Raw genomic sequence first — 25,734 nt, 5'->3', positions numbered from 1 at the left:
TGGTAAGGGGCAGAGCTAAAGCTTAAATTCAGGACTATCAGACTTAAAAGTCCACACTAGGGATTCCTCAAGTCCTTCATATCTTCAATAGATACTTCTTGAGCACTTTCCAAGAGCCAAGCACTGGGTTGGAGCTGGCTGCTCACCGATTAATAAGCCATGTCCCTGCCCTTGAGGACCAGGGACGAACGGGCATGTCCTGAAGCACCACCCCGTGTGAAAGGCTGTGATGGAACTGAGTACAGGAGGTGTGGGGAACATGCCCAGGAAGGGCATCTCACCAGCCTTCGAGTCAAAACTGGCTTCTGGAAGTGACATGTAAGCTGAGACCAGAAGAGGAGTTGCGGAGGGAAGATAGTCTAGTGAGAGGGAAGCTTGAGCAAGGATCTGGAGATAGGCCGGGGCTCCTCCGGGGAGACGCAAGGAGTAGGGTCCAGTGCAGCAGGGAGTGGGGAGAGGAGGCGGCGCAGGGGGCTGCTCATGGGAGCCCACTCTGAGGATGGTGAGGAATTACTGCAAGTGTTCTAAGCAGGGGTGTGATCAGATTTCTGTTTCAGAAAAGTCACCTGGCTGCACTGTGGAGATGGTGGCAACGAGAGATGAGGGCAGCCTGAACAGAAGCAGTGACAGGCAAGGAGGAAAGAGTCTGGGTTCAAGAGATGTTGAGGAAATAGAATGACTGGATTTGGTAACTGGAGGTGGAGGATGAGAAAGAAGGATGTCAATGAGGACCTCCAGGGTTTGGCCTAAGTGCCAGAGCTGGCTGTGACACCATTCACTAAGATGAGGGCAGAGAAAGAGAAGAGCTTTGGGAGGGAAGATGAGGTACCTATGGGACATCCAAGGTGAGATGGCCAGGAGCAGGACCGGGTCTAGAGTGAGACAGGCAGGGCAAGGCGTCTTTACTTTTTAAGATCAATTCCATTTTCAAAGAAATTGTTTGCAGGGCACACAGGCACTCAGATGTGTCAACTGTACTCATGATGGAGGTCCAGCCTGCACACCACTGGACAGGTCAGGCTCCTGGTACGGGTATCCATCCCGCCTCAGAGAGGGTTGCCTTTCCCTGATTCCCACCACGGCACCATGTGAGCTAGTGCTGGCCCCCATCACTTGAAAACAGAAAGCAATTTATTTCCTCTCAAAGACTGCTTTAGATTCCTTTGAAAATATTGCTTGGTCCAAAAGGTTCTCCCCATTTTATCATCCCCTGTAACATTTTTTTCACCATTTCTTGTACTCACCAAGAAAGCGTTCTTAGGTAATGGAGTTTTTATTCTATATTATCTTTTTTCTTTACTCAGTTGTGATCATACTGTATATAATTTAGTGTCTAATTCTTTCATCTAATTTTATGCTATAAACATAAGGGGCAAACAATTTTTAAAATCACTTTGCTTTCTAGGCAATTAAAATAATTAAAGCCACTAGTTTATGAGTACTGGTAAGACCTTCCTTCCTGAATATTGGCAAGTTTAAAGCAGGTGGGTGCCTGTGTAAAGAAATGAACATTCACATTTGAACTGCTTGTTGGTGAAACAACAGATCCGCCAGGCGTGGGTACCAGCAGGTCAGATTTCCAACACACACCAAACAGCTAGGTGAGAATTGATTACTTGGGCAAGTCCTGGCATCCAAAATACACAAAGCTGGTTGACTCTCTGTGGGAAGTTCCCCTGGATCCTGCAGTTCACATCATCATTTCTCTTTCACAGAGAAAGCTTTTGCTTTTGAAACTCCTAACTTCAGTTTTCCTCTGAATTTGTTTCATGGCATCTCTCGTAAACTCCTCTGTTCTGACAACGCTGATTGTCGAAAATCACATGAACAGAGCAAACGCAAGAGCAGGAAACGTTCACTCAGTTCGCTGAGTACGGTGATCATCAGCCTGTGGTGCTGAGGTGCCGTGACGGACTCTGTGGAAAAGGCAGACAAGCAGGAGATGTCAAAGAACAGACTCCTGGTGGAGGAGGTAGAATGGATGGCGGTCGAGGCAGCCCCTGGGGCAGACCTAGAGAGAGCTGACGGAAAGAAGCGCAACAGAGAAAGGTCATCGCTGGCAGCCTGAGAGCACGAGAGGCTTCCTCAGGGATTGGTAGGACCTGAATAGGGCTTTGAAGGAAAGTCAGGACATAGTCAAGTAGACAGGATGTAGAAGGGCCGAGGTAGCAGGTCTCTAGGACCAGGATGCAGCCCATAAAAGCCCATGGCCACCTGCGGAACAACAAAGAGACATCTCAGGCTGGATGGAGGGCATAAGAGGCGCCCAATAAGGCTGGACAGTGAACATGGATGAGATTTCACCACTCTGATGGTCGGACTAAAAAGTTTAGACTTAATTCTGTAACCATTGTGAGATAATCTTCATCTGGGATAAATATTACAGTGCCAAATTATGTAGTATTTTAATAAATGCAGTGTAATACAAAGTTTCTCAAAAGTTTTACCAAGCTCTGGTTTAACTAGACATTAATAGAGTTTTTAATTGTTTTTAATTTATATTTAAAATTTGACCACAAAAGTCTTGTCTTGCAGAAAAGCTAGATTAAAATTGTTCTACTAAAGCTCAGGAACAATGGATCTAATATGTTGATAACTAGTTAATAGGCTATTGCAATGGTCCAAGCATGGATCATGAGGCTTGAATTTAAATGGTGATGTACAGAATGAAAAGACATAGATGAAGTGGCACTATCTGAAATTACTTGCAGCATGCTGTGGAGAAAGAAAACGATAGTTCTAGCATCGGAGACCCAAGTTCAATGCCAGTGCTGCTTTGTGGCCTTAGTTAAGTTAACCAGTCTCACTGAGCTTCAATATGCTCATGTGTAAAAGTGATCTCATAATCCCTAGTTCTTTGGGTATTTTCAGGATTAAATAAAATGGCAAGTGTAGATAATTCAAGTAGATGGGAGTTTATTTTCTTCCCTTCCTTTCCCCTGAAAATTGCAATTGATTTCAGACAAGTTTAGTTACATGGCAACATGTATGAAAAACTTCTGCTCAGAATTCATCTCATGTTCAAATCAGCAATGACTAACACAATCACGTTATCTACAGATCCAAGCCTTTATGTGAAGGTCAATCTCCTCTTGCACAATAGACGATAAGCTTTATTTTGGCTTTTGACATTGAGGAAACATTGAGAGAGCTTCCAAGTTTCTATCAGCGTCTGAAACCAGCCTGTAGTTCCCAAGAAATCTGGAGAGAAAGTCCAATTTGCTGGCCACTGACTCTTGACCTTTTATAAACTTTTCTAAGAGTAGATCATTTAAGCAAAAGAGGAGGGGGGAGCAAATGATAGGAAATGTTCCTAGAGGGTGTGATTTATTTTGGCACAGCACCTTCCTTGGATGTTTGAATTCCCAGGAGTATTCATTCAGTTCTCACCCTTGGAAATCTTTCCTTCACTGTCTCATTGGAGAAGGACACGAGTACTTAGAATTCTTGGCATACCCTCCTGACTTTAAAAAATAAGTTAAGACGTCCTCTGTCCACAGCAAAAGCCAAACTGCACCCAAAACCTCCAAAGTCAACTTTTTTCAGAGAAGTCAAACCTAAGTTGATGCTGCAAAATATAGCATCTTGAGAATTTTTTTTTGCGCCAACTTCTTTCCCCCACAGTAGGAGGTCTCTCTAAATAAAGGTGAAGGCAATTAATGTGCTTGAGGGCTCTCCATCTCCCTCCCTCTCCTCTCGCTCTCCCTCTCATCTCCAATCCCCCGCCATCTAACCCCCCCTTTTTCCACACGCACTCATCATCATCATCATTTTATAGCTTCTTTTAGGACTTTCACCTTTGCATTGCCTCATCTCCCAAACAGCTGCATCAACAGAAGGTCAAGTCCTGTATCAAGTTGCAAATAGCAAGCAGAGAAGTGAGTACTAGAGGCTGCACAAGACCGGGCTGGGTCATAAAGACAGCCCTGTTCATATTCTCTGACCTCATTTTTTTCCTTCCAAACAGAATCAGGACTGAGGGAGGGAGGCTCAGCTCTAGGGTCACAATCCCACCCAAGTGCATGACATTTTAGGATGTTTGCTACTTTGCTCAAACGTGATGTTTATATGAAGCCCCTTGGCTGCCATGGGCCTGTTCCTCCAGCTGAAGGCACTGGGAAAGACCATCTCGAGGGATAGTCCACGACTCTGTGATAGGCTTCAATTGAGAATCATCCTAACGCGGGCTGGCGGGGAGTTCTGCTTTGGCCTAAAATGTTGGGTTGAATTGTAGATGGCAAAATCTAACCAAGGAGATGGTCTTCCAGAATTTACAGGGTGGAGAAGAGCCAGTCTGCTGTAGAATATCCACACACACCCCTATCTTCCCTTGGCATCTCCATGGCCATCCCACCTCAACCTGATCCTCAGTCTCAGGAATGGGTTGAGGATTCCACATAATCCCAGTCCCTTTGTTTTAGAGGTGAGGAAATTGAGGTCTGGAAAGGTGGTGGAGAGATCTCCAGGCACTCCCAGGTATATTATCTCGTTTGTTCTCCATCACCACCTTGCTTTATCCTCTTTTTGCATATTGGGAGCATGGGCTCAGATAATAAGGTCCCTGCTCTGTTAAAAGTCACAAAGGGCATTAGCAGAAGTGGCAGGACCAGAACCCACCAGCCGTACCTGGTCTGACTCTCCTTGAGTCCTCACCCAGGCCGAGAGAAGAGGGCGGGAGTCGTGATCAGCCTTGATCTCTTGAGGAGAAGGTAGGACCAGACCCAACTTTGGAAGGCAGAGTTAGTCCCTGCCACTCAACCACCTCCCTTTCTGTTCTCCTACCTTCTCCCATCTCCCACACCTTTCCACTTTTATACCCTGCCCAACATGACAGAACTGCTGATGCCTTCTCACACTGGCCAGACCTCCTGCACAGTGTGCTGTGCTCCCAAATTACCTCATATTATTTTTTGCTTTCCCTGAATCCACCTCTCCCCTGCCTCCTCCTTTACTATCAACACTGTGTTTAGGACAGAGTCCACCCACTCATTCAGCCATTGCATCCTCCTCTACAGCAGGCATCAAGCTAGGCAGAGGGCATTTAGCATGAATGAGGCAAGATCCCTGCCCTTGTGGAGTGTACATTAGAATAGTCAGAAAAGTGCTAAATTACAACTCAATGTGATGAGTGGTATGGGAGGTGGAGAGGGGGAGTTGGGGTTCCATGAAACATAGAGCAAGGAGATTTAACCCAGACTAAGGCATCAGGGAAGACTTCCAAACATGAAGGATGAGCTCTCCCAGTGAAGTGAGGGAAACGCCTTCTGATTGGAAGGAACAGCATGTGTCAAGGCCCAGATGGGAGAGGAGGCCCAGGCTGACATTGCTCGGGGGACAACACCCCACCTGCCTTCTCCACCCTTTTGTATACTTACATCTTTTTTTTTTTTTTTGGTGACGAATATTTGCCTTGAGCTAACATCTGTTGCCAGTCTTCCTCTTTTTTTTTGCTTTACCAAAATTAGCCCTGAGCTAACATCTGTGCTAATCTTCTTCTATTTTGTATGTGGGTCGCCAACACAGCATGGCTGATGGGTGGTATAGTTCCACACCAGGGATCCAAACCCACAAACCCCAGGCTGCTAAAGCAGAGCATGCCGAACTTAACCACTGCACCATGGGGCTGGCCCCATGTGTAGCAACATCTTCCCAATACTCAGCACTCAGCTGAAGTCCCACTTCCTCCAAGACCCTCCCCCAATTCCTGCTCATTGTCTGGCCCTTCCTTCCTCCTATGCTTGCAGCTACTGCCACAAAGTTCAACACCATTTTATTGTTTTATTTTTTATTTTCTAATTTTGTTTTTATTGAGGAAGATTGGCTCTGAGCTAACATCTGTGCCAATCTTCCTCTATTTTGTATGTGGGATGCCTCCACAGCATGGCTGATGAGTGGAGTAGGTCTGCCACTGGGATCCAAACCTGCCCACCCTGGGCTGCCGAAGCAGAGCACCCAGAACTTTAACCACTCGGCCACGGCGCCAGCCCCATAGCACCATTTTAATTTAAAGTCAATCCTGACTTTTCATTTCCTGAATAAGCTGTGATTTGAGAAAAAGAACCATAGCGCATATTCTTTTACTTTCCCTCACAGCACTGAGGACGTGGCTCAGTTTGTTTCCTCATCTCAGGGATTATGACTTTTCTGCAACCCCCAGGTGGTCGTAGCTGTTTATAAACTTTTATAACATTGCCCTTATAGGCAACCACATTTTAGTAGTGGACAAAGATGTCTCAATAAACTTTCTGCCTCTTAATAGCGAGAGTCCACAAAGTCTTCTAGGGGCATCTTCAGGCAAAATGAGGCTGATTAAGTGTTATTAAAACACTGAACATTCCTTACAGTAGCTATTCATACTTTTTATCATTGCCATTTATTAACTTTGACTTTTTGTAAAATTTGTTTGAAAATAGAAAGTTTAATAGAAAAATAACTCTCTAAGACTTTGCTAATATCACTTTACAAATTCATTCTTATGATATTTGTTTAATGTCTTGGTGTTTTTCCCTGGTTTTTTTTGGCTAATACCATCAAGAGCAGAGTCGTGTTCAGAATCCACAGTGATGGCAGAGTTAGCATTGGGAGTGCTCACTCCTCCAGCCTTCAGCCCCTCTGTTCCTTCCTGTATTTCCCCCCAGCATCTAGATTAGTTTGCCCATGGAATGGTGTAGTGCTAGCAGCGGACACCCAGGTATTCACTTACATACCTAATTTCCAAGGACTCTGTCTCTGATTTGAATACAAGCTCCAAATGTAAGTAAATCTTGTGTAAGCTTTTCCGTATTCTCTACTGCTCACTGAAGGTGATTTGTAACGGGAAACTCTAAATGTCACAGAGTCCGGAAAATTGTATATCATAACAGACATCCATTCCCCTTAGTGGTATAACTAATAAAGGGGACCCACTGGAAAGTCCACTGTGGAATTTTTCCTATACAAGACAGAAGGTGTTCCTCTTCTTTCTCTTTCTAGCAAGGGAAGTAGTTCTGACCAAGCAAGGTTGGGTTGCTTAGCGTGGAGGTAGAGAGAAATGGAAAGGAGAATGAGTGTTTTTCCCTTTGGGGATGGGAGGAAGCTTACCAGAGTTCGTGAGGCCATTGCCTCAATGCCCCACTACATCTATAGGCCTGGGGAGACCATGTGGTCCTTCAGAGATTGCCAAGGAAGCTACAGAATGGAGGCCACCTGTGCTTGTAAACAGTAGGCATCCCTCCAAACCAGGAGTAAGTACATGAGAACTCCCCATAGCCCATGGTTCCCACTGCACCCCGTCAGCTGCACGACTTGTTCCGCACTAGAGCCTCTGCTGGTGGCCTAAAGTTGCAAATCTGTTTGCTAATGGATCAAAACAGAATCTCCTAGCAAAAACTGGACCTCGTAAGTAATTAGCATCAAGCCAACAACCCACATGTCTACATCCCACACCAGGCCACTCAAAAGCTTCCAAAAGATTTAACCCGCCCGTGCAAAAACTCCAGTTTTATCCAGCAGTGTTGCTGTGCTTTAAGATTGCTGTAGACTCTAAGCTGGAATAAATGTTCTGCCCCTCAGAGCATCATCCACGGCCAGGCTTTGGAGCCTCTCCTTTATAAAACTCAACCAATCCTTGTCCAAAAAGTCCAAGACTCTATAATAGATTTATGTGTCAAAGGAGCACAATGACTTTTGGATAACATTGCTTGATTTTCTTGCTCTCCCAAGTCCATTCCATGATAATATGCTTAGTCTAATCCTTTTCCAAGTTTGATTTTTATTTTATTATTTTCACTTTTGGTGAGGAAAATTGGCCCTAAGCTAACATCTGTTGCCAATCTTCCTCTATTTTGTATGTGCGATGCCACCACAGCATGGCTTGATGAGAGGTATGTATGTCCGTACCCAGGATCCGAACCCATGAACCCTGGTCCGCCAAAGCATAGCACATGAGCTTAACCACTACTGATTTTTTTTAAAGGCAGCCATTTGATTATTGAAGTTCTCTAGCTTTGTAAATCTTGGAACAAACAGTCCGTCCCTGAAGAAACACAGCTTTTCATAAATCTTCCCCAGTAACACTAGGGTTAGAGGAGAGGGATGTGATTTGATTTTAAATGAGTAATCTTCCGAACTATCATTCTGTAGATGGATATGTGATAGATGGATAAAGAGATAGATAGATAGATAGATAGTCAAATGGATAGACAGACAGACACAGTTTCAAATACAGTTTTGTATACCTTTAAAAGTCCATGGAGATCAGGAGATAAAAGAATTGCCGTGACAGGATTTAAATTAAAGAATTTTCTTTTAGGCTTTTCACTGGCCAATGCCAGAGTCAACCAGAGCTTTCCTCCATGTGCAAAAGAACACTGAGCAACTCGGTGGGCTTACAAATGGAGTCAGTTTTAAGAAAATATTTGTGACCTCCCCTTTTCACCCCTACCAGTAGCAAAAGATGTTTTTATATCTCGAACACCTCAAAAGTGAAGTCTACAGCTGCAGTGTGCAGTAAAGCAGCCGCTAGGCGCGTGTGGCTGTTGCACACTGGAATGTGGCTAGTTAGAAACGACAAGTGCTGGAAGTGTAAAATATACTCTGGGTTTTCAAAGATGAGGTTGAAAAAAAGAATGTGAAATATCTCTTTAGTAATTTTTCTATTGATTACATGTTGAAATGATAACATTCAGGTGTATTGGGCTAAATAAGATAGATTATTAAAATTAATTTCACCACTTTGTTCTTACTTTTTACAAATGTAGCTACTAGAAAACTGAAAGGTGCCCAGGTGGTTTGTGTTGTGTTTCTACTGGACCTTGCTGGTCTAGAGGACTCGCCTGGAAGACACTGTGAGAACTGTGATGACATGATTTCCTTCAGGCCCTGAGTCCTCCAACAGTTTCTACTTCGTGGACACAATGAGAATTTTAAAAATTATGGGTCTCTGTCCGCCCTTCCTGTTTTCTGTTAGATCAGCTGTGTCTGTGTTTCTGGGCCAGTTCCTATCCCAAACTTCTTGTTCCTGGCCAGAAGTCTTACATGCTCCAAACCAGCGTGTTGAGGTTTTGTTTTTAATCTTCCCTCCACTATCAGCGCAAGGAAGAAAGGGTTGTAGCAGTTAAAACTCTGTTCTAAGCATTTGTACATTTATTGGATTATTGGCTCTACTTTATCTTTGAAAAATTCCTAGAAAGGTGTTAGTTATTCCCATTTTCCCAAAAAGGAAACTGACTTGACTTGAGCAATAATGGTAACTAGTATTTGCCAAGAGTCTTATAATTTGAAATTATTTTTTAATGCATTTCCTCCAATAACCCTTTGATGTAGATGGTCTCATTTTCATTTTACAAATGAGGAAATTCTGTTTACAGAGGACTGAAGAGCTTAGGGTCCACAGCTGATAAATGGAAAAACTAGCATTTATTCATTCAACACATGCATTTGTTGTGCTAAGCACTGGGGAACCAGGAGGCCATGATCCTTTCATGGAGTTTGTGCTCTAGAAGTCCCAGCACCCAAGTGTTTAGTGCTGTGCCAAAAATTAAAATAGGGTGGAGCGATGGAAAGAGAATAATTATCTAGCCTGCAGGGTCAGAAAATCCCTGTCTTTGGAGAGGTTGACACTGAAGAGTGGCATTGAATGTGAGATCTGAATAACAGGAAGGAATTGGCCACATCAAGATCAGGAGACGACAACTAGTGCAAAGCCTGCAAGGCTGGAGAGAGCTTGGCACGTTGGAGGAAGTCAGAGGCCAGAGCCGGTCAAGTGCAGCGGGAGATGGGTGGGCGGTGAGGCCAGAGAGGGAGGCAGGGGCCGTGGCAGGCAGAGCTTGTAAACCAGGGATTGGGTTTTACTCTGGGTGTGACATGAAGGCTCCATGGAGTGGAGCTTTAGCAGAGGAGGGTGTGATCTAATTCACATTCTGCAAAGACTGCCCTCGATGCAACCAGAAGAATCTATTGTAGGGAGGCCAGAGTGGAAGCCGGCAGATCAGGAGGAGGTTGTTGCAACAGTGCTAGGCGAGAGGCGGTGGTGGCCTGGTAGACAGAGTGCAAATGGCAAGGAGTGGATGGATTCTGGAAGTATTGTGGACATACAACCGATGAGACGTGCTGATGGATGCCTTACCCCTCTTTTGACCTGATTGTCCCTCCAGCCCCTTCCACCTCCTGCGTTGTCCTTCCCGGTGCTCTCTGCCCTGGGACACCTAATCCCCGTTCACCCAGTAGTAGACTCTCAATAATGCCCAGAAAGCACAATGAAACTAGGGCAGAGTACCACTGTTTGTCACACCCTTGTTTTGCTTTTTAATTCATTGCCCTGCCTATCTGTTAGCCTCTTAATTGTTCATGCTGACCTTTAGAAACACATCCGTGATGAACAATGAGGCCTTGCTATACTCCAGAATCGCTTCAGTGGAAATAAAAGTGAAGTGCTTCTGTTCTCTCTATCTCATTTGGGGGCTGGCAGGGAGATGAATCATTTGCACATTCTCTTGTCCTGCTACCATTTGGAGACTGAAAAAGCAGAAGAATGCAAGGTCCTAGATGCCAATAATCAGCAAAGGTACCATGCACCCTGGGGCACAGCATTGGGCCAGGCACTCCTGAGTAGGGGACAGTGGGATGGGGAATGAGCCAGATGGTGTGTCATAAAGTGATTGCTTGTTGGCTGCTGACAGAAAGATGAAAAAGAGAGAGATCATGGGTCGAGGGGGGCAAGCCAGAGTTGGTCCGAAAAGACCACAGAGAGAAGGCATGACTTAACCTTTTCCTTAGAGGACGCTCAGGCTTTGGCTAAACAAAGAAAAGCAGGGGGAATATGAGATCTGAAAAGATTGCCAGTCAGCAGAAGTTTACACGTGCATGCATATGTATATGCCACTCCTCCTCTAGCCAGTGAAAACATTATCTTGGCATGTGCATGGAGCCTTCGTTAATACCCAAGGGCAATAAATGCTCTCAGTGCTAAGGAATGAGAACTCGCCCTTCTTCACCTACCAACACAGCCGGTCTCTTCCCAGGAGAACACAAGGGATCAACGGCCGCAGCAGGTGTTTGGCAGAGCTGCGTACACTCCACACCCACCTCTGACTCGGGGAGTCTTTAGTTGTTCCCAGCGATGAACTACCACCTCTGAAACCTTCACTGGCTCCCACTGCCTGCCCACACAAGGTGTGTTTTCTGGAACCCTTACTCCACAGCTGCTCATAGGCATCAAATAAGTTTGGAAAATGCCACCCTTAACAACGTTAAAAAGGATTTTTTTGTCTGCAAGACTTCAAAGATGCTTTAATAAGCCAATTGCATTGGGAATCTCCAAAGGGGTGGTATATCATGCAATTGATTTCCCAAATAAACTTCCCAAACTTGTAAATGATCAATCTGTTTTTATAGAGCATCCTTGGGACTAATGCCCTACGGAAGGCCCTTTGGGAAATGCTGGGCTGAGCAGCAGTTCCCCCATCACTCCACAGTTGGTCAGACCCAGCCTGCCTCTCCTGAGTCCTGCACAGAGCAGCCTGCCCTTTGAGGCATTGTTTCAGCTGATACACTTTGTGTATTCCCGCCTCTAGACCGCCGCTCACGCCACACCCTGGCCCAAGTTATCCTGGCCTTTCCTCTCTTCTCTTTGTAACTCAATCCAAGTCCTGTCTTCTCGAGAAATCTTTGGAGATGCCTTCTGCCTCTGAACCATCATCACATGCTTCATGTCCCACTCACAAAGTGTTTCATAGCTGGTTTCCACCCCGTTCTATCTCTAATACCATGCACATGGCACGCATTAAAGAAGAGGAGAAGCAGGAAGGAGGTAAAGGAGGAAGAGAAGCACAAGGAAAGAGGTCAGGGAGGAGGAGGATAGGAAGAAAGAGATCAAGGAAGAGGAGAGAAGAGCATAGAGGTGACAAAGGGAAAGAGAATCCCCCAGGATCTTAGACAGGGTACTTTTGGTGAGTGTAATTGGGTGGCAGAACCCAGGGACAGCACCTTGACTACTTTGTGGGAAAGAAGATCCATGAGATTCTCCTTATATGACTGGGCGGCAATTCCCAGGGAGGTGGGCCTGGCCCCAGGCCACACTTTGCTGAAGGCCGGTGCCCATTTGTAGGGCATCGGCTCTAACTGGAGGTGCTGTATCTGAGAATGAGCACCGACTGTGACCCCTTAACCCAACCTGTGTTTTATAATAATTATTACGTATATAATTACACTATTAAGAAAACAGCATACAGTATGTGTTCATTTCTTTGTTGTTTATAACAACATCATAAAATATACAGTCTGTACTATTAAACAAAATAAATAACCTACAAAAGTACAAATTAAATAGTCCTAAAGCTATTGCTTCTACTAAAGCCAATGCCTTCTTTTTACACAAGATGGGCTTAAAACCCACAGAGCAGCTTGAGCTGGGGCTTAAACCTCGAATTTGTAGCCCCATGCACTCGCTACCTAGACTGCCTTAAGCTCTCCTTCCCATGGCTAGGCAGTGTGTGATCGCTCTCTTGGCCAAATGGCCAACTGCCTGAGATGGAGACACAAGAAACATTCCCACGACTGCTTCATGCTTCTAACTCACATAAAAATGGCCAACCCATTTAATAAGCCTGTTTTCCTAAATAGACCAGACCTTTTTTTTTCTGTACATTTTAAAAATGCCAAACAAAATGGCTTATATTGTGAACAAGGTTAAACAGATATCTTCCCAAGGAGCCCATCCTTTGTAAGATGTCAGTCTATTTCCATTGACTTAGTTACCTTTCTGCAAGGGCCAATGGCCTTGCCAGGTTTCCACCCTGGAAAAGCTCATCCTATGGAAGCATAGCTTGGCGGGTTTGCCAGACCCCGTCTCTAACACTCTGTTAAATGCCCAGATGTGTTTCTTTCATGCTTGTGCATAAATTCCATTTCAGAGCGTCAGGGCAACACCTAAATCAGTCTCCCAAATGTGGTTCGTGGAAAGAACCTGAATGCCAAGAGGCCTGGGTTCCAGTCAACATTTCCTCTGACTTTTACAAGTTGCCAGCAGATGACCATGCCCCAGGTGCCAGCAGCCACGGGATATGGGAGGGGGCACTGAACACTGAAACTAATGGGCCAATGCGGAGCGTGGGAGAGAGGTCGTCCCAGCTTCTCTGGTCCCTCCGCCAGCCCCCAGAGGACCCACAGTCCGGCAAGACTCCGCCAGGGCAGGACTGAAGCCAGAGCGAGAGCAGTCTCACACTAAGTCACAGCCAGCCCTATAGGAGAAAAAGAGCTAAATGTGTGTAAGGAACTGAGTGTCTGGAAGAGCTCTGTCCAGGAGGACATTTGTGGAGCCTGTGAGGAAGAAGAAGAGAAAATGATGCTGGAGTCCCCAAGCTCAGGGAAACCAAGCCGTTCACTGCCCTGCAGGCCAGATTAGTTCCTTGTTACCAGTTCCCTCAAAACTGGGTTTCTATACTTCTAAGCACTGGTACCTGGTATGTGAAACAAGATGACTTGTGACATGATCAAAATAAAACTTTGGTTCGTATTTCCCTCCACCCCTTGTAAATTTACTCATTGAGAAAGATTTTTCTCCTGCCACCAGATGCAAACTTGGCAGGCCCCATAACTGTTCAGCCCAGTCTCAATTTATAGGCAGGTCTGCAATCAAAAACACGCTCTAAATTCAGTATTCAGAAAGACCAATCTAAGAGATCAACAGAACCTCAAACCTGATCTGGTGTCAGATCTTCCCTCCTCCCCCGGCTGGGCTGGGCTCCCCATGAAACGGAGGGCTGTCTCTGTTCTGTTTCTCCATTTTGCTCTTCGCTCCTCAGCCCTACCCCAACTTGATGGTTCATTTCTTACGCCTCCTAGGCAGGGACAGGTGAGCAGAGGTGGGAGAAAAAGTAGATCTTCCTTTAACTGGGACCATTAAGTGGCTTTGTGCTCTGTGGTCCTGGCATAGGTTTAATGCTGGCTCTCTTTTCCCACATGGTGCTCTTTGGAGCTTCCTTCTGGATCCTCTCTCCTGCAGTTTCCTTGACATGGGGGGATAGGTCTTTATTCCCAGTGGTTGCTTGTGGCTGCTTCCACAACCTCTGCATCTGGCATTCACCTCTAGCTTCTTGCTGCTGAAGTCCCTCTGTCCCACTAGATGACCTTGGACAGGATCCAAGATAACCCTACACTGGACCTCCTTCCGCATGGCCACATCTGCTCCATGGGAGACACTCACACAACACATGGTCCAGCCAGCCCTATCACAGCCGTCACTCTCCTGCTGCCACAGGCTGCTCCCGCTTTCTCAGACATGGAACTCTGCGTTCACCATCTTCAGGGAACTCATTTCCAAGCTCTCCAAGTGTCCTCATCCACCTCACCAGACATGATGGGCAGTCCACGGAACCCGAACCCTCCGCCTCCTCCTGCTGGCAGGGCTACTGGGGACTCACAGCACAGCAAGAGTTCTCTCCCAGAAATACCCCTGCAAATCCTTCTCCCTACCCCTTTGCTTTCGTTCATCTGGCTGCGCGGTCCACGCATCATGAAGCCAGTTTACAGATGTTGCCTTGGAAATCTGCATGGGGTGATTGGGCACCTCATCAGAATCTCTTGCATCTTGGAGCCTAGTCAAAACTTCCATGTTAACCTACACTACACACATCTCAGATTTAATTATGTACTCCTTTAAATATAAGTCCCAGGGGGCATGAACTTTGTCTGGTTTATTCACTGTTGTCCCAGCATATAATAGGCATTCAGTGAAAAATGGTTGAATTCATGAATTAATTTTTAAGTAAAATAGCTGCTCACCCCCCAGACTGTAAGTTTTATGAGAGGAGGGACTGCGATTACTTTTACTCAATATTTACCCCCAGTGTCTAGTCGGATGCTGACCCATAGGAGGTGCGTCAAAAATAGTGTTGAATGAACTAATGAACCTGGGTGAAAGGCCACATTTCTCTAAGCAAGATTTGTGGAGCCGCCAAAGCAGCTTTCCCTCTTTCTCAAATTCCTCACTTGACCACACGGCTTAAGACTCTACCTATCAGAGATCCTCTCTCAGTTGGAGTCTTCTTTAACGATGCAAATATCTGCTCTGAGTTAACGGAAGCCCTCAGTCATTTACAGTGAAGAAGGCAATTTGATACAAGGATCTTACAGGAAAGCTAGTTGTTGGGGGCCTAAGAGGGTGCTAGGAGGGAGTATTTGCAAGAAAGGAGATGGCGGGCCTGGAGGTGGGGGCACTTTTAGAGATTTGCCAAGGAGACTGACTGTACCAGGAGGTGAAAGGGGATGGGAAATAAAGCCAATATTTTTTTAGAGCTTGCCTGTAGCACTTCCTTCTCCCATGCAATTTTTAAGAACCACCTAATTTTTAGAGCTAGAAGAAATCTTAGATATCATCAGACTCTGTAGTTTAGAAACATTTTGAGCCAAAAAAAACTCCTTCTTTAAATGAAATCTTACCAGAAGCCCAATATGAAAAGCAGATAAGTGGAGATGATCTGGTTCTAGATGGGCAGTGGGCCAGGAAACTAAACCCACACACACACAGTTTTCCCACAGTAGTCTCTAAACCTCCCCCTCAGAATTCCTGAGCGCTCAGGAAACACAGTGCGTCCAAACACAATGCAAGAGCTGTGGTTGTCTTTAGTCATCACCATGTCTGAAGGCTGGGCTGCAGAGATCAAAAGAAAATGGACAGCACTAGATCTGACTTCTCTCTCCCTCCATCGAGGATCGGACCCTGTTCCCTCCACTTCCCAAATCCCTCATCTATCCTGTAAATGTTTGCTAAATCAGAGAAGGAACCCTTTCCTGGGGCCACTAAAGACTTCCCCATGAGTTTAACATGGACCAACAAATACTAAGTGCTTGCTATATCTTTGACCCTGTGTTTGGCACTCAGAACAAATGACCACTGTCATTGCTACATTAATCAACACTCTTTGGATGCTGTTTGTTCAACCTTCTCTGAACCATCTAAATTGCAACTAAACATCCAACGCACATCTGTCCGTCTTTTCTCAACCCACATCTGTGTGAAATGATTTGCTGAAATGCAGATAAACTACATCTGTCAGCCCCCATCTATGAATCTAGTAAGACTTGCAAAAAAAATGAGGTTTGGCACGATTCGCCCTCTGCAAACCTTCGTTCATAGAGATGACCACTGTTTCCTGTCTTTGGAACTTATAAGCCATCTGTTTAGTAATCTGTTCTAGCTTCCTGCCAAGGTCTGACGTCCGTCTCACCAGTCAGCAGTTCCCACCAAAAGTGCTTAGGGCCTTAGGACCTCCTGTCTCTCCTGCTAGTCAATGTTCAGGTCACAGAAATGGCTCCCTTGTCCCCAATCTCTCTAGGCTTTATCAGAGAGGTTGGGCCACTGGCATGTTACAAGAGCACAATCTGAAGCAGGGAGGGTTCAATTTAGTTCATTATTTCTGTACCAGCAACATCAATTCAGGGCTCAGATTGCTTAGCTGAAAGGCTAAGGACGAAGGCTCCACAATGAAGCACAGCTGGCTTTGAACCCCAGCTCTGCCACGCGCTGTGTGGTTTTGGTTAATTACCCTCTCTGAACCTGCAAAATGAGCTCATGGGAAGGTCTTGAGGATTAAACACAATATTGTATGTGAATGCTTAGCACAGTGGCTAGCACATGTCATCATTATTGTTATTATAAGAGAATGGCCTTATTGATCAACTACTGCAAGTCAGGGTTGGGGACAGGACAAGCAACAGGCCCAGAGGGAAGGTTTGTGTGTGAGGGGCATATTCATAGATACATAATTCACTTATTTATCTAGGCACTAGGAGGAATACAGAAAAGACCTTCCCTATAAAGCTTGGATTCTTGTTACCAAGAAATCATGAGAAAATGTCTGTCTGCTTTTAGTCACGTGGTTTGTGAATTTGCTGTCCTCGGGTCAGACTGAGGTCCTGGAGGACTGGCCCCAGGCCGGTTCCTGGAGCTACTTTTCAGAGGGGCACACAGGTTATCTCGTGGGGAATTTCTTTGGCATGGTTCCTAAAGCCCCAGAGAAGTCAGTACAAGGAATTCAGTCTCTTTGAGCACTCTTAGGAAGACAAAGAGGAACCAGCTGGGTGGGAGGCCCCCTCGGAAGAACAATGTCAACCCAGGAGGCAAAGGTTATTATAGTCCATGCTCCCAGTCCTTGTGGGAAAATTGCAGAAAAGTTACCCCATGCCTTTGTTGATTAAAATTCAGCTGGCAGGATTCAGCTAGTGGATTTTAGAAGTCCTGGGTCAATTTGTAAAGCTAATTTATTTTACAAGTACTTGAGCTAAAGGCAATAGTAATAAATGACAGCTGGGAATTTTAAGTTTTATTTTCAGTTCTGAAAAAAATAAGGGAGTGGGGCATCCTTTTATATTTTCAAACTCAGCTTAGGTCAGTAGGGAGATTCCATTGTGTTTGTCAGTCTAAAAGTAATAAATTCAGCACACCATGGTCATGGATTCAAACTGCTTAGAAAATTCAGGAGAACTCAGCCCTCCCCACTAGATGATACGAAAGTGATGTGAGTAGGTTAAGAGCAGAACGCTGCTGGTAAGATCCTCCAAAGGGCAAGGGTGCCTGCCAGGTTGCTTTTTCATAAAGCACCCACTGCAGTCTGAATGGAGCCTGGAGCTCTTCTAGAGATAGTCCTTCCGGCCTTGACTTTGACCAGCTTTCAGCAGGAGTCAGAAATCATCGGGAACAAAACCACGACAGCCAGGAACCCAGCACCAGAAGGTGAACCCTGCCGAAACCATCTGGCCGCTGTAACTTACAACATTAATGAAAAGCTAACAGAAAACCAAAGGCCTATTAAATGTCCGTGCCCCACCTAGGCTCACCACTTAAATGGTGTGAGGGCCCTCAAGGCAGAAGGAATATAAACGGTTTCAAAGGCTGGAGAGACCTTAGTCTGAAAGGCCCAGGTCCAATTAAAACAAGCCAGGAGCTTTAATGGCTGCCCTATTTTGACATTGGGAAACCCATTCTTAGTTCTGCTAATGGCTAAGCTATGCAGATTATTATTTTTTATTTCATGGGCTTAATTAATGCTTAAAAGAATTAAACCAATAAGATGCAAGATCACCACTTCCTCATCTACCATGAATGGGCTACTTTTCCCGGAGCCAGTTTGTTATTGGGAAAAAGTCCCCAGATGCCTTAATGGGGTTCTTGTGGTCCTATTATCAGATCTGGGGCTTAGTCAGAGCACACATAAGCAAAATGGGCTGGAGGCCCCGGCTGTGATCAAAAGACTTCTCTGTGCATATGTATCTCCCCAGCCTCCCTACCAGAAATTCTCCAAAAGGAGAAAGATTAATCTCTTTGCTCTAAAGACCTTGAACCTAGTTAATATTGCAGTGTCCACCAGCAGGAAAAACAAGCACACACACCCACGTCACTGAGGAAAATTAGAGAATCAGTTAGTCTCCCTTACCAACTGGCTAAGAGTAGACCTTGTTCTTTTATTCATTTACCATTTTTTGTATTGCTAATAATTGAGTCCTTTACCATGAGCCAGGCACCTTGCTGGATGCTCAGCAAATGCATCGTCTTCACATATCACAAAACTTTCTGATTATATCTTTCAGTGTACATTGAAATGACAGGTTCCCTTGCTAATCCTGATTCAGTAGGCCCAAGAGTTTGGCATCTGTGTTTTTCACAAGGGGCCCTGGTGGTGTTTATGATCAAGTAGATCTCCTGGGAGCCTTCCCACTTTATCCAGAGCCAGCCCTCTTGACTGAGGTGTCCCCAATTCATCACCGCAGAGCAAAATGGAACAGGCTAGTCACCCCAGGGAGGGGCACTGACCTCCCAATGTGGCCTGAGAATCCACTCACTGTCTTTGGGCAGCCACACAGCTGCCTCATGTTGACCAGACAGTCCAAAACCCCCAGATCCTCTTCACCCAGGCCGTGACTGGGTCAGGGGTGCCCCATGCCAGAATCAGTTTTCTTGACTTAAGTGCTGGACCTGGCGTTTAATCCTAAGTATCTTCTTGTTTAATTTAGCCTATTGTTCCAGCTACTCCAGGTCTCTCTAGCATCCTGATTCCATTCTCCCATGCATCAGGCGCCCCTCCTGGCCAGGAGTCATTGGTACATGTGGTCAAATGTGCCCGTATACCCTATTGTCCATCTGAGGCAGCAGCTCTGAACCTGGCCACAGCTGCCTCCACAATCAGGAGGTTCCCCTCTCCCACTGAGCCCTTCTAAAGGCATCTCTATCCTTCTTGTGTATTTTTTTTCTTTTTTCTTTTTTTTTTCTGCTTTATCTCCCCAAACCACCCCCCGTACATAGTTGTATATCTTAGTTGCAGGTCCTTCTAGTTGTGGGATGTGGGACGCCACCTCAACGTGGCCTGACGAGCAGTGCCATTTCCACGCCCAGGATCTGAACCCTGGGCCACCGCGGCGGAGTGCTCGAACTTAACCACTTGGCCACGGAGCCGGCCCCTCTTCTTGTGTATTTTTTAAACAAGCTTTTAGCTATTGGAAACCAAAGTAGTACACTGTAAGGTAATTTTTATTGGAGAGAAACTGTCTGTACTACAGACAGTATCTTTTTGCAGTTATTAAGTTCTCAGAGTTAAGCCAACTAACTTGAAATCTATTTTGGTTCACATTTATGTCATTGATGGTTCCACCTATTGAAAAGGCAAAAATATTTAATAGAAATATCCACATAGGGAGCCAAGACCGTCTTGTAGCTGCAAAAATACCCTTGGAGCTGTGCCCTAACCATCCTCTTTGAGGCTTTTTCCAGCCATATAAGGGAGCGATGATTCCTCCTCTTCACACATGGCCACTGAAGGAATCCACTGACAAGGTTGTGCTGGACTTTGAGTTTCTGGGACAAAAGTAAGCAGTCGCAGTTGTAGTGTCATTATCTGAAACTGGGTTTCCTCATCCACCAAATGTTCCCACTAGTGCCTGGAATAAGGATAAATGCTTAAATGTAGGTAAATAGGCAGTTAACTGAATTCTCCCACGTGTTGTTGACAGAGCAACAAGTCATTGCTTTGAAACTCTGAATCTATGTCATGAAGAAAATTACACCTTGTACATATAACATAAAAGGCCTCTTTGTATTATATAATAACTATAAATTATAATAATTGCTCTTAAAGCAGTCATGTGTGTATAGTTCTTTATTTCTCTAAAACAACTTTTCAAAACATGAATTCCATGTTTTAGCTTCAGTTTAAATGTACTTCTTAGAATGAATTTACGTGGCAAGTAGTTGACTCTCCTCTGGTGGATGATAAAGACAGGGTCTGTTGTCTTCTCTCTGAGCAGAGATTGTTGGGGGCCTACCCTAGCTAACTATGAAACTAAAGGGTAGAGCTTTTGACCCCCGGAGGGTTAAATTCCTCTCCTCTGTATAAAATTTGTTTTCAGACTCTTAAAGAGATCATCATTACCTAAATACAACATGTGATTTTATTTGATATGTCCTGGGAATACAGCTCATAAGAACTGTCACAATAAAATGAAGGTCTGTTACATAAAACATCATTTAAGGAATAGAAGAGATGGACGGAATGCCACAGACAAGACTTAAGCAATATTCCTACTGAGAAGCAGTAATATATGGGAAGGCTTTTTTTTTTTTTTTGCAACAATGTGGAGCTCTTAAATGACACTACATATTTATAGTAGCTGCTTGTTGACCAGGAGCTATAAAGAGACCCTCCAGTTACAGAGTACCATAAGCCAGTGGACACTGTTCCCCAAAATAGTCACCTGCTATTGAGACCTACATAAAGATATCTTTCAAAAAGTTACCTGTACAATTTCATGCACCTAAAATACAGTAAAATCTCACATGACATATCAGAGTTAGGGGGTTTTATTATCCCTTATGCCAATATGAAAGATTATTTCTTTTAAATTCTTCAGATAAAGCCCCATCTTGTCCCTATATCATAATTCAATTTTTAATGTGAGTGAAAATCAAAAGGAGACGTACAAATAAAGTAAAAGGTATTCAGTGAAATCTCAGTTGTAATCAAGGGTCAACTCATCAAAGAGAGACTGTCAGTGAGTCAATCAAATTTTACCTGGTCTGAGTTTTCCCCTCCAGTCAGAACAACAGCAGGCCAGAAGTGGGTGGGGAGTGACCCCAGAACCACTGGATGGTGAGGAAGGGGGTGAAGAATGAAAAGGTGCTGGAGGAGGAGGCATCCTTATGTAGGTTTCCTTAGGCAGGAGCAGAGCAGGACCGTGACCCAGCCCCGGAATATCAAGATGATAAACTTTTCAAAGGATCCCCCTCATTCACAAGAAGGAAAGTATTCTGAAGCAGTGGGACATTTGTGGTCTATAAACCACTTTTATGCTCCAGAACTTTCTCTGAGGTTTTATTTTGCATAAATTACAGTTTTATAATCATTTTATAGAGCTGCTCCTTTTGGCACTCTTTAACACACTTTCAAATATAAAGGGGAAGTGGCATCTTTTTATTTATTTAAAGAATACGGGGCCGGCCCCATGGCTGAGTGGTTGAGTTCATGTGCTCCGCTTCAGTGGCCCAGAGTTTCACCAGTTTGGATCCTGGGTGCGGACATGGCACCGCTCATCAGCCCATGCTGACGCAGTGTCCCACATAGGACAGATAGAAGGACCTGCAACTAAAGTGTACAACTATGTACTGGGAGGCTTTGGAGGAGAAGAAGAAGAAGAAGAAAAGATTGGCAACAGATGTTAACTCAGGTGCCAATCTTTAAAAAAGAAAAGAATGCATACTTCACAATTCTTCTTCAGAAAGAGCCCCTTCAGGGGCTGGCCCCGTGGCCGAGTGGTTAAGTTCGCGCGCTCTGCTGCAGGCGGCCCAGTGTTTCGTTAGTTCGAATCCTGGGCGCGGACATGGCACTGCTCATCAGACCACGCTGAGGCAGCGTCCCACATGCCACAACTAGAAGAACCCACAACGAAGAATACACAACTATGTACCGGGGGCTTTGGGGAGAAAAAGGAAAAAATAAAATCTTTAAAAAAAAAAAAAAGAAAGAGCCCCTTCACCATCATCATGTTCCACACTGGGGGTCCCTGGGGTTCCCTGTGGTTCCTAGAGAAGCACAGAAAGGTCTGTCTTCCAGCCCAGAGCAACTCTGAGCTGTCATCGGTCACCTCTGCTCGAAAGGACCCAGAGGCCTGTGCAGGTGGGACGACAATCCACAGCTTGAGATCACTTCCAGGGTGCATGGTTGGGGAGGAAAGTTGGACAGACAAGACTCAGTGGCCAACAGCTTGGACTTTAACAGCCCAGAGGACGGTCCATGTCTTATTCAACCAGCTCTTCTTCTTATATGACACTAGAAGCAGCCTTCTGTGTCACTCTCATCCTAATACTGTGACTCTTCAGCTCATATCTAGCTGATTTCCCTTTCAAAATTCCTTACGGTTTCCCTTCCTATTGTTTTCTCTCTTTGATTTGGGAAGTTTTCCCTCCTACTAATTCACCAACCTGGAGAGATGAAAGTTTGGAACTACAAGGAAAGCTGTCCTTGGAAGGCTAGAGCTCTACATGAGCAGAGTAACTCAGGATTCTCTCCTTTGGCTCCAATAAAGCTGATCCAAACCGGGAGGTCATCATCAAAACAGCGCAAACAAGGGCCCACACTTTGGGAAGCACCATCAGCATCATCGTGACCAAAATGACCAAAAGATGTTTTAATTTTTTAGGGAGTTTGCCTGAAGTGAAAAAACTTTTATTATTTTCATTGTGTTTGTTGGATCCTTTAAGTCAGACTAATCAAATGGAGGTGTTAAAAGAAAATATCTGAAAATCAAGCAAGACTGGGGAAACAAATATGAATTACCTAATGGAGGAAATGGCTAAAAATCACAGTATTACAGGTGACTTATTTCATCCAAATGTAGATTTGTTTAATGTCAAATGTAGGTGTATATACCAAATGTGTACCAAATTTCAGTTGCCCATCAGGTTACTAAAGATGAGCAAAAACCACATCTCCACCCTTCCCCCATGAGTTTGAAACTCTGGTGCATGAACTATGTTCTGATCGCCACCTGGTCCTGCCAACAGCCAGGTGGGATGCTATCTACTATAACAGTATGGCCAGGGCCCCTGTCTCTGGAGTAGCATTTAAGGTAATAAAGGAACAGCTCCTGTGTCAATAACCTTTGAAAGATGACCTATATCAATACAAATTCCAAGTTCTCTCTAGCATGAGAAAGTCAAAAAAAACAAATAGGATATCCTTTATCAAGGCATATGAACTTGGGGGATTTTCCTTTTATTCCTATAAAAGATATTGCCCTTTTGGTCAGATTGTGTATGATAATTATTTCGGAAGTTCAAAGAAGAAGTAATGTTTACATGACTGACCTCCTTGAAAGCAGTAGGTTGAAATCACTATTGGCTTTTATTGACTGAAGATTGTGTCAACACACTTTGAAAACAGGCTGCAGTAGTCCCGACAGTAATTAGCCTCTGATTTAGGCTACAGCTCCTCACATAGTTGTTCTGTTCTTGCAAAAAAGGGAAGTTCTGTGTCCTTTTGCTGCTCTTCACTTAGCTTTACCACCTTTTCCCTCCCTATTCCTTTCTCCTGCCGCCAAATCCCTACCTGGGCCAGTATACGCCTTTCAAAGTTTCAGAAAATGGGCGTGTATTCCATTCCTCTAGAAAGTGCCTCCAATGCCCCGCCATTAGCTGAGGCGCTCTCTTCACAAGAACGTAAAGGATTGTCAGACGTCCTGGCACAATCCTCAGGCACATGCAGCTCTTGGATCAGATCCTGCTCTTCCTTCCCAAAACACATGTATCTGACAGCTTTGAAAATGTCATTTTCCTCTGAAAATGACACAAAGGGCAGAGGAGTAAAACTCTACTCCCTTTTATGCAAGTTTCCTTAAATGTTAAAAATTTTGTGACAATAGTCCACCTTATACTGTGTGACTAACATATGAACATAAATCTCCTTGGAGATTAAACCAGTCTCTCTTGGGCTCCTTGCACAAATTTGGAAAGAGAAGCCCTAGATCAAAAGATGCATGGACGTATCTTTGGTGCCACCCTCCCTCCTTTTGCTGTCATTCTCCCAGTCGAGGCGTCTGAGCTTATGTACTAACCTTCCTGCTGACCCCTCACATCCCTTAATGCTCTGCACACTTTTATGCTTTCGCCTCCCCCATTCCCATCAAAATTTGATCTTCCTGTGTCCCTTTCTCCGAACTACCACCCCCCTCCACCCCCACCCCGCAAATTTGACAATCCTGGCCTCAATTTGACCTCAAAAGGATAGGTAATTATGCTGAGTTGCCGAGTGCCAGTGTCAGGGAATTTCTCTCCTGGGTAACATTCTGGCATTTTAAGAGAGATCTCTGTGAGATGCTCACAGAGCATCCCTAATGTTGAGAATATCAGACCCGGTGACAGGCTGGACATGCCTGGGATGTAGGTGGCAGGAAGAAGATGTCTGGAGACCAGGTAGTTTTGGAATTCTACTCAGCTCACTCCCAGAGGCATTAACCGTATGGGTGGTGGAGAAGCAAAGAAAGAGATAGGATGGAGGAGAGAGGTGAGCCAAGAAAGAATAAGTGTGGAGAGACTGACAGTGCAAACCTCCCCAGCTCCCCCTCCAACTTCGCAATGTGGGTCTTCAACCCCTTCAGACAGCTTATTTATTGAACACCTAGTAAGTGTCTGATGCTACTCCAGAAGCTTCTTTTAGACCAAATAATATGATAAAGTCCCTGCCCTCAAAGAAAGAAGGCTGGAAAACAAGGATGGATCAGGTGGAAACTGCGATGGCCAGAAAGAGGATAAAGAGTATTGCAACTGCTGTTGGGCTTTCTGCTTAGTCATTATTTTACCACTTCACAGCTGAAGCTTCCAGAAAAGCAGAGTGAGCTGTTCAGAATTGTGGTGTGTCCTCACACTGCCTCACAATTGCATTCCTCTGCCTGAGCCCCAGCCACATCTCTCAGCCTCAAGAATCCTTTTCCTCAGTGAACTGGGAGGGGGGTGGTGGCTGTGGCACCAGAAGGGGGAGTGGGCCAAACCACTGGCACCCCCCCATCCATTACAGGGTCTTCAGACAAACAACAAAGATTGCTCTTACTAAGCATGAGGTCACCTTTCTTTTCCCTGAACTGTCTGGATTCACAGGGTTTATTTGGGTTCTCTGGCTGAATTCACCCCAGAGCTGATCTCTGTGAGCAGGCCCTGGGACCCAGCTGGGAGAGGCCCCTCCAGGTATCCCCACCTAGTCTGTAATGCCTAGAGGCTGGGGAAAGACCAAGGGACACAGTTCAGGCAGCAGCCTTGAGGGAGAAGCACAGCAGCTTCAGAGTCTGAGCAAGCTCGGTTTGAATCCGGACCCTGCCACTTACTATTTGTATGGCCCTGGAGAAGAGTCTTAGCCATAAGAACCTCCATTTATTATTCTTTAAAATGGAGATAGTAATACCTACTTTACAAGGTTGTGGTGAGGTTCTAGAATAACAGATGTAAGCCATGGATAGCTCATGGCTATTATAGTTTAACGATGACCATTCTGTGTCCATTAGATGGGCTTTTAAGCTTATTCACAGGGTACAAATGGGATGATAATGTTCACAGGACTAAATGCGGTATTTGACAAATGTGTCACCATGTTCCTAGAAAGCAAGATCTGCTTCTTCATTCCTTTATTTTATAAATACTTTAGCAGCCCATCCGTGTGCCAGCCCTGGGTGGTGAAGGGAATACAGTGTTCAACAAAGAGCATGCAGTATATTGGCAAAGAG

General features: G+C 45.0%; 1 protein-coding gene across 3 annotated transcripts in view; it reads left to right on the top strand.

Moving 5' to 3' along the window:
• ANTXR1 (ANTXR cell adhesion molecule 1) overlaps positions 1–25,734 on the top strand; it is a 219,166-nt gene that overhangs the window by 174,262 nt on the left and 19,170 nt on the right. The window lies entirely within an intron of this gene.

The sequence above is a fragment of the Equus quagga genome, chromosome 5, assembly GCF_021613505.1.
Source record: "Equus quagga isolate Etosha38 chromosome 5, UCLA_HA_Equagga_1.0, whole genome shotgun sequence".
In the NCBI taxonomy this organism is placed as follows: domain Eukaryota; kingdom Metazoa; phylum Chordata; class Mammalia; order Perissodactyla; family Equidae; genus Equus; species Equus quagga.
Note: the sequence above shows the minus strand (reverse complement) of the source record. Positions and strands in the feature narration are given on the sequence as shown.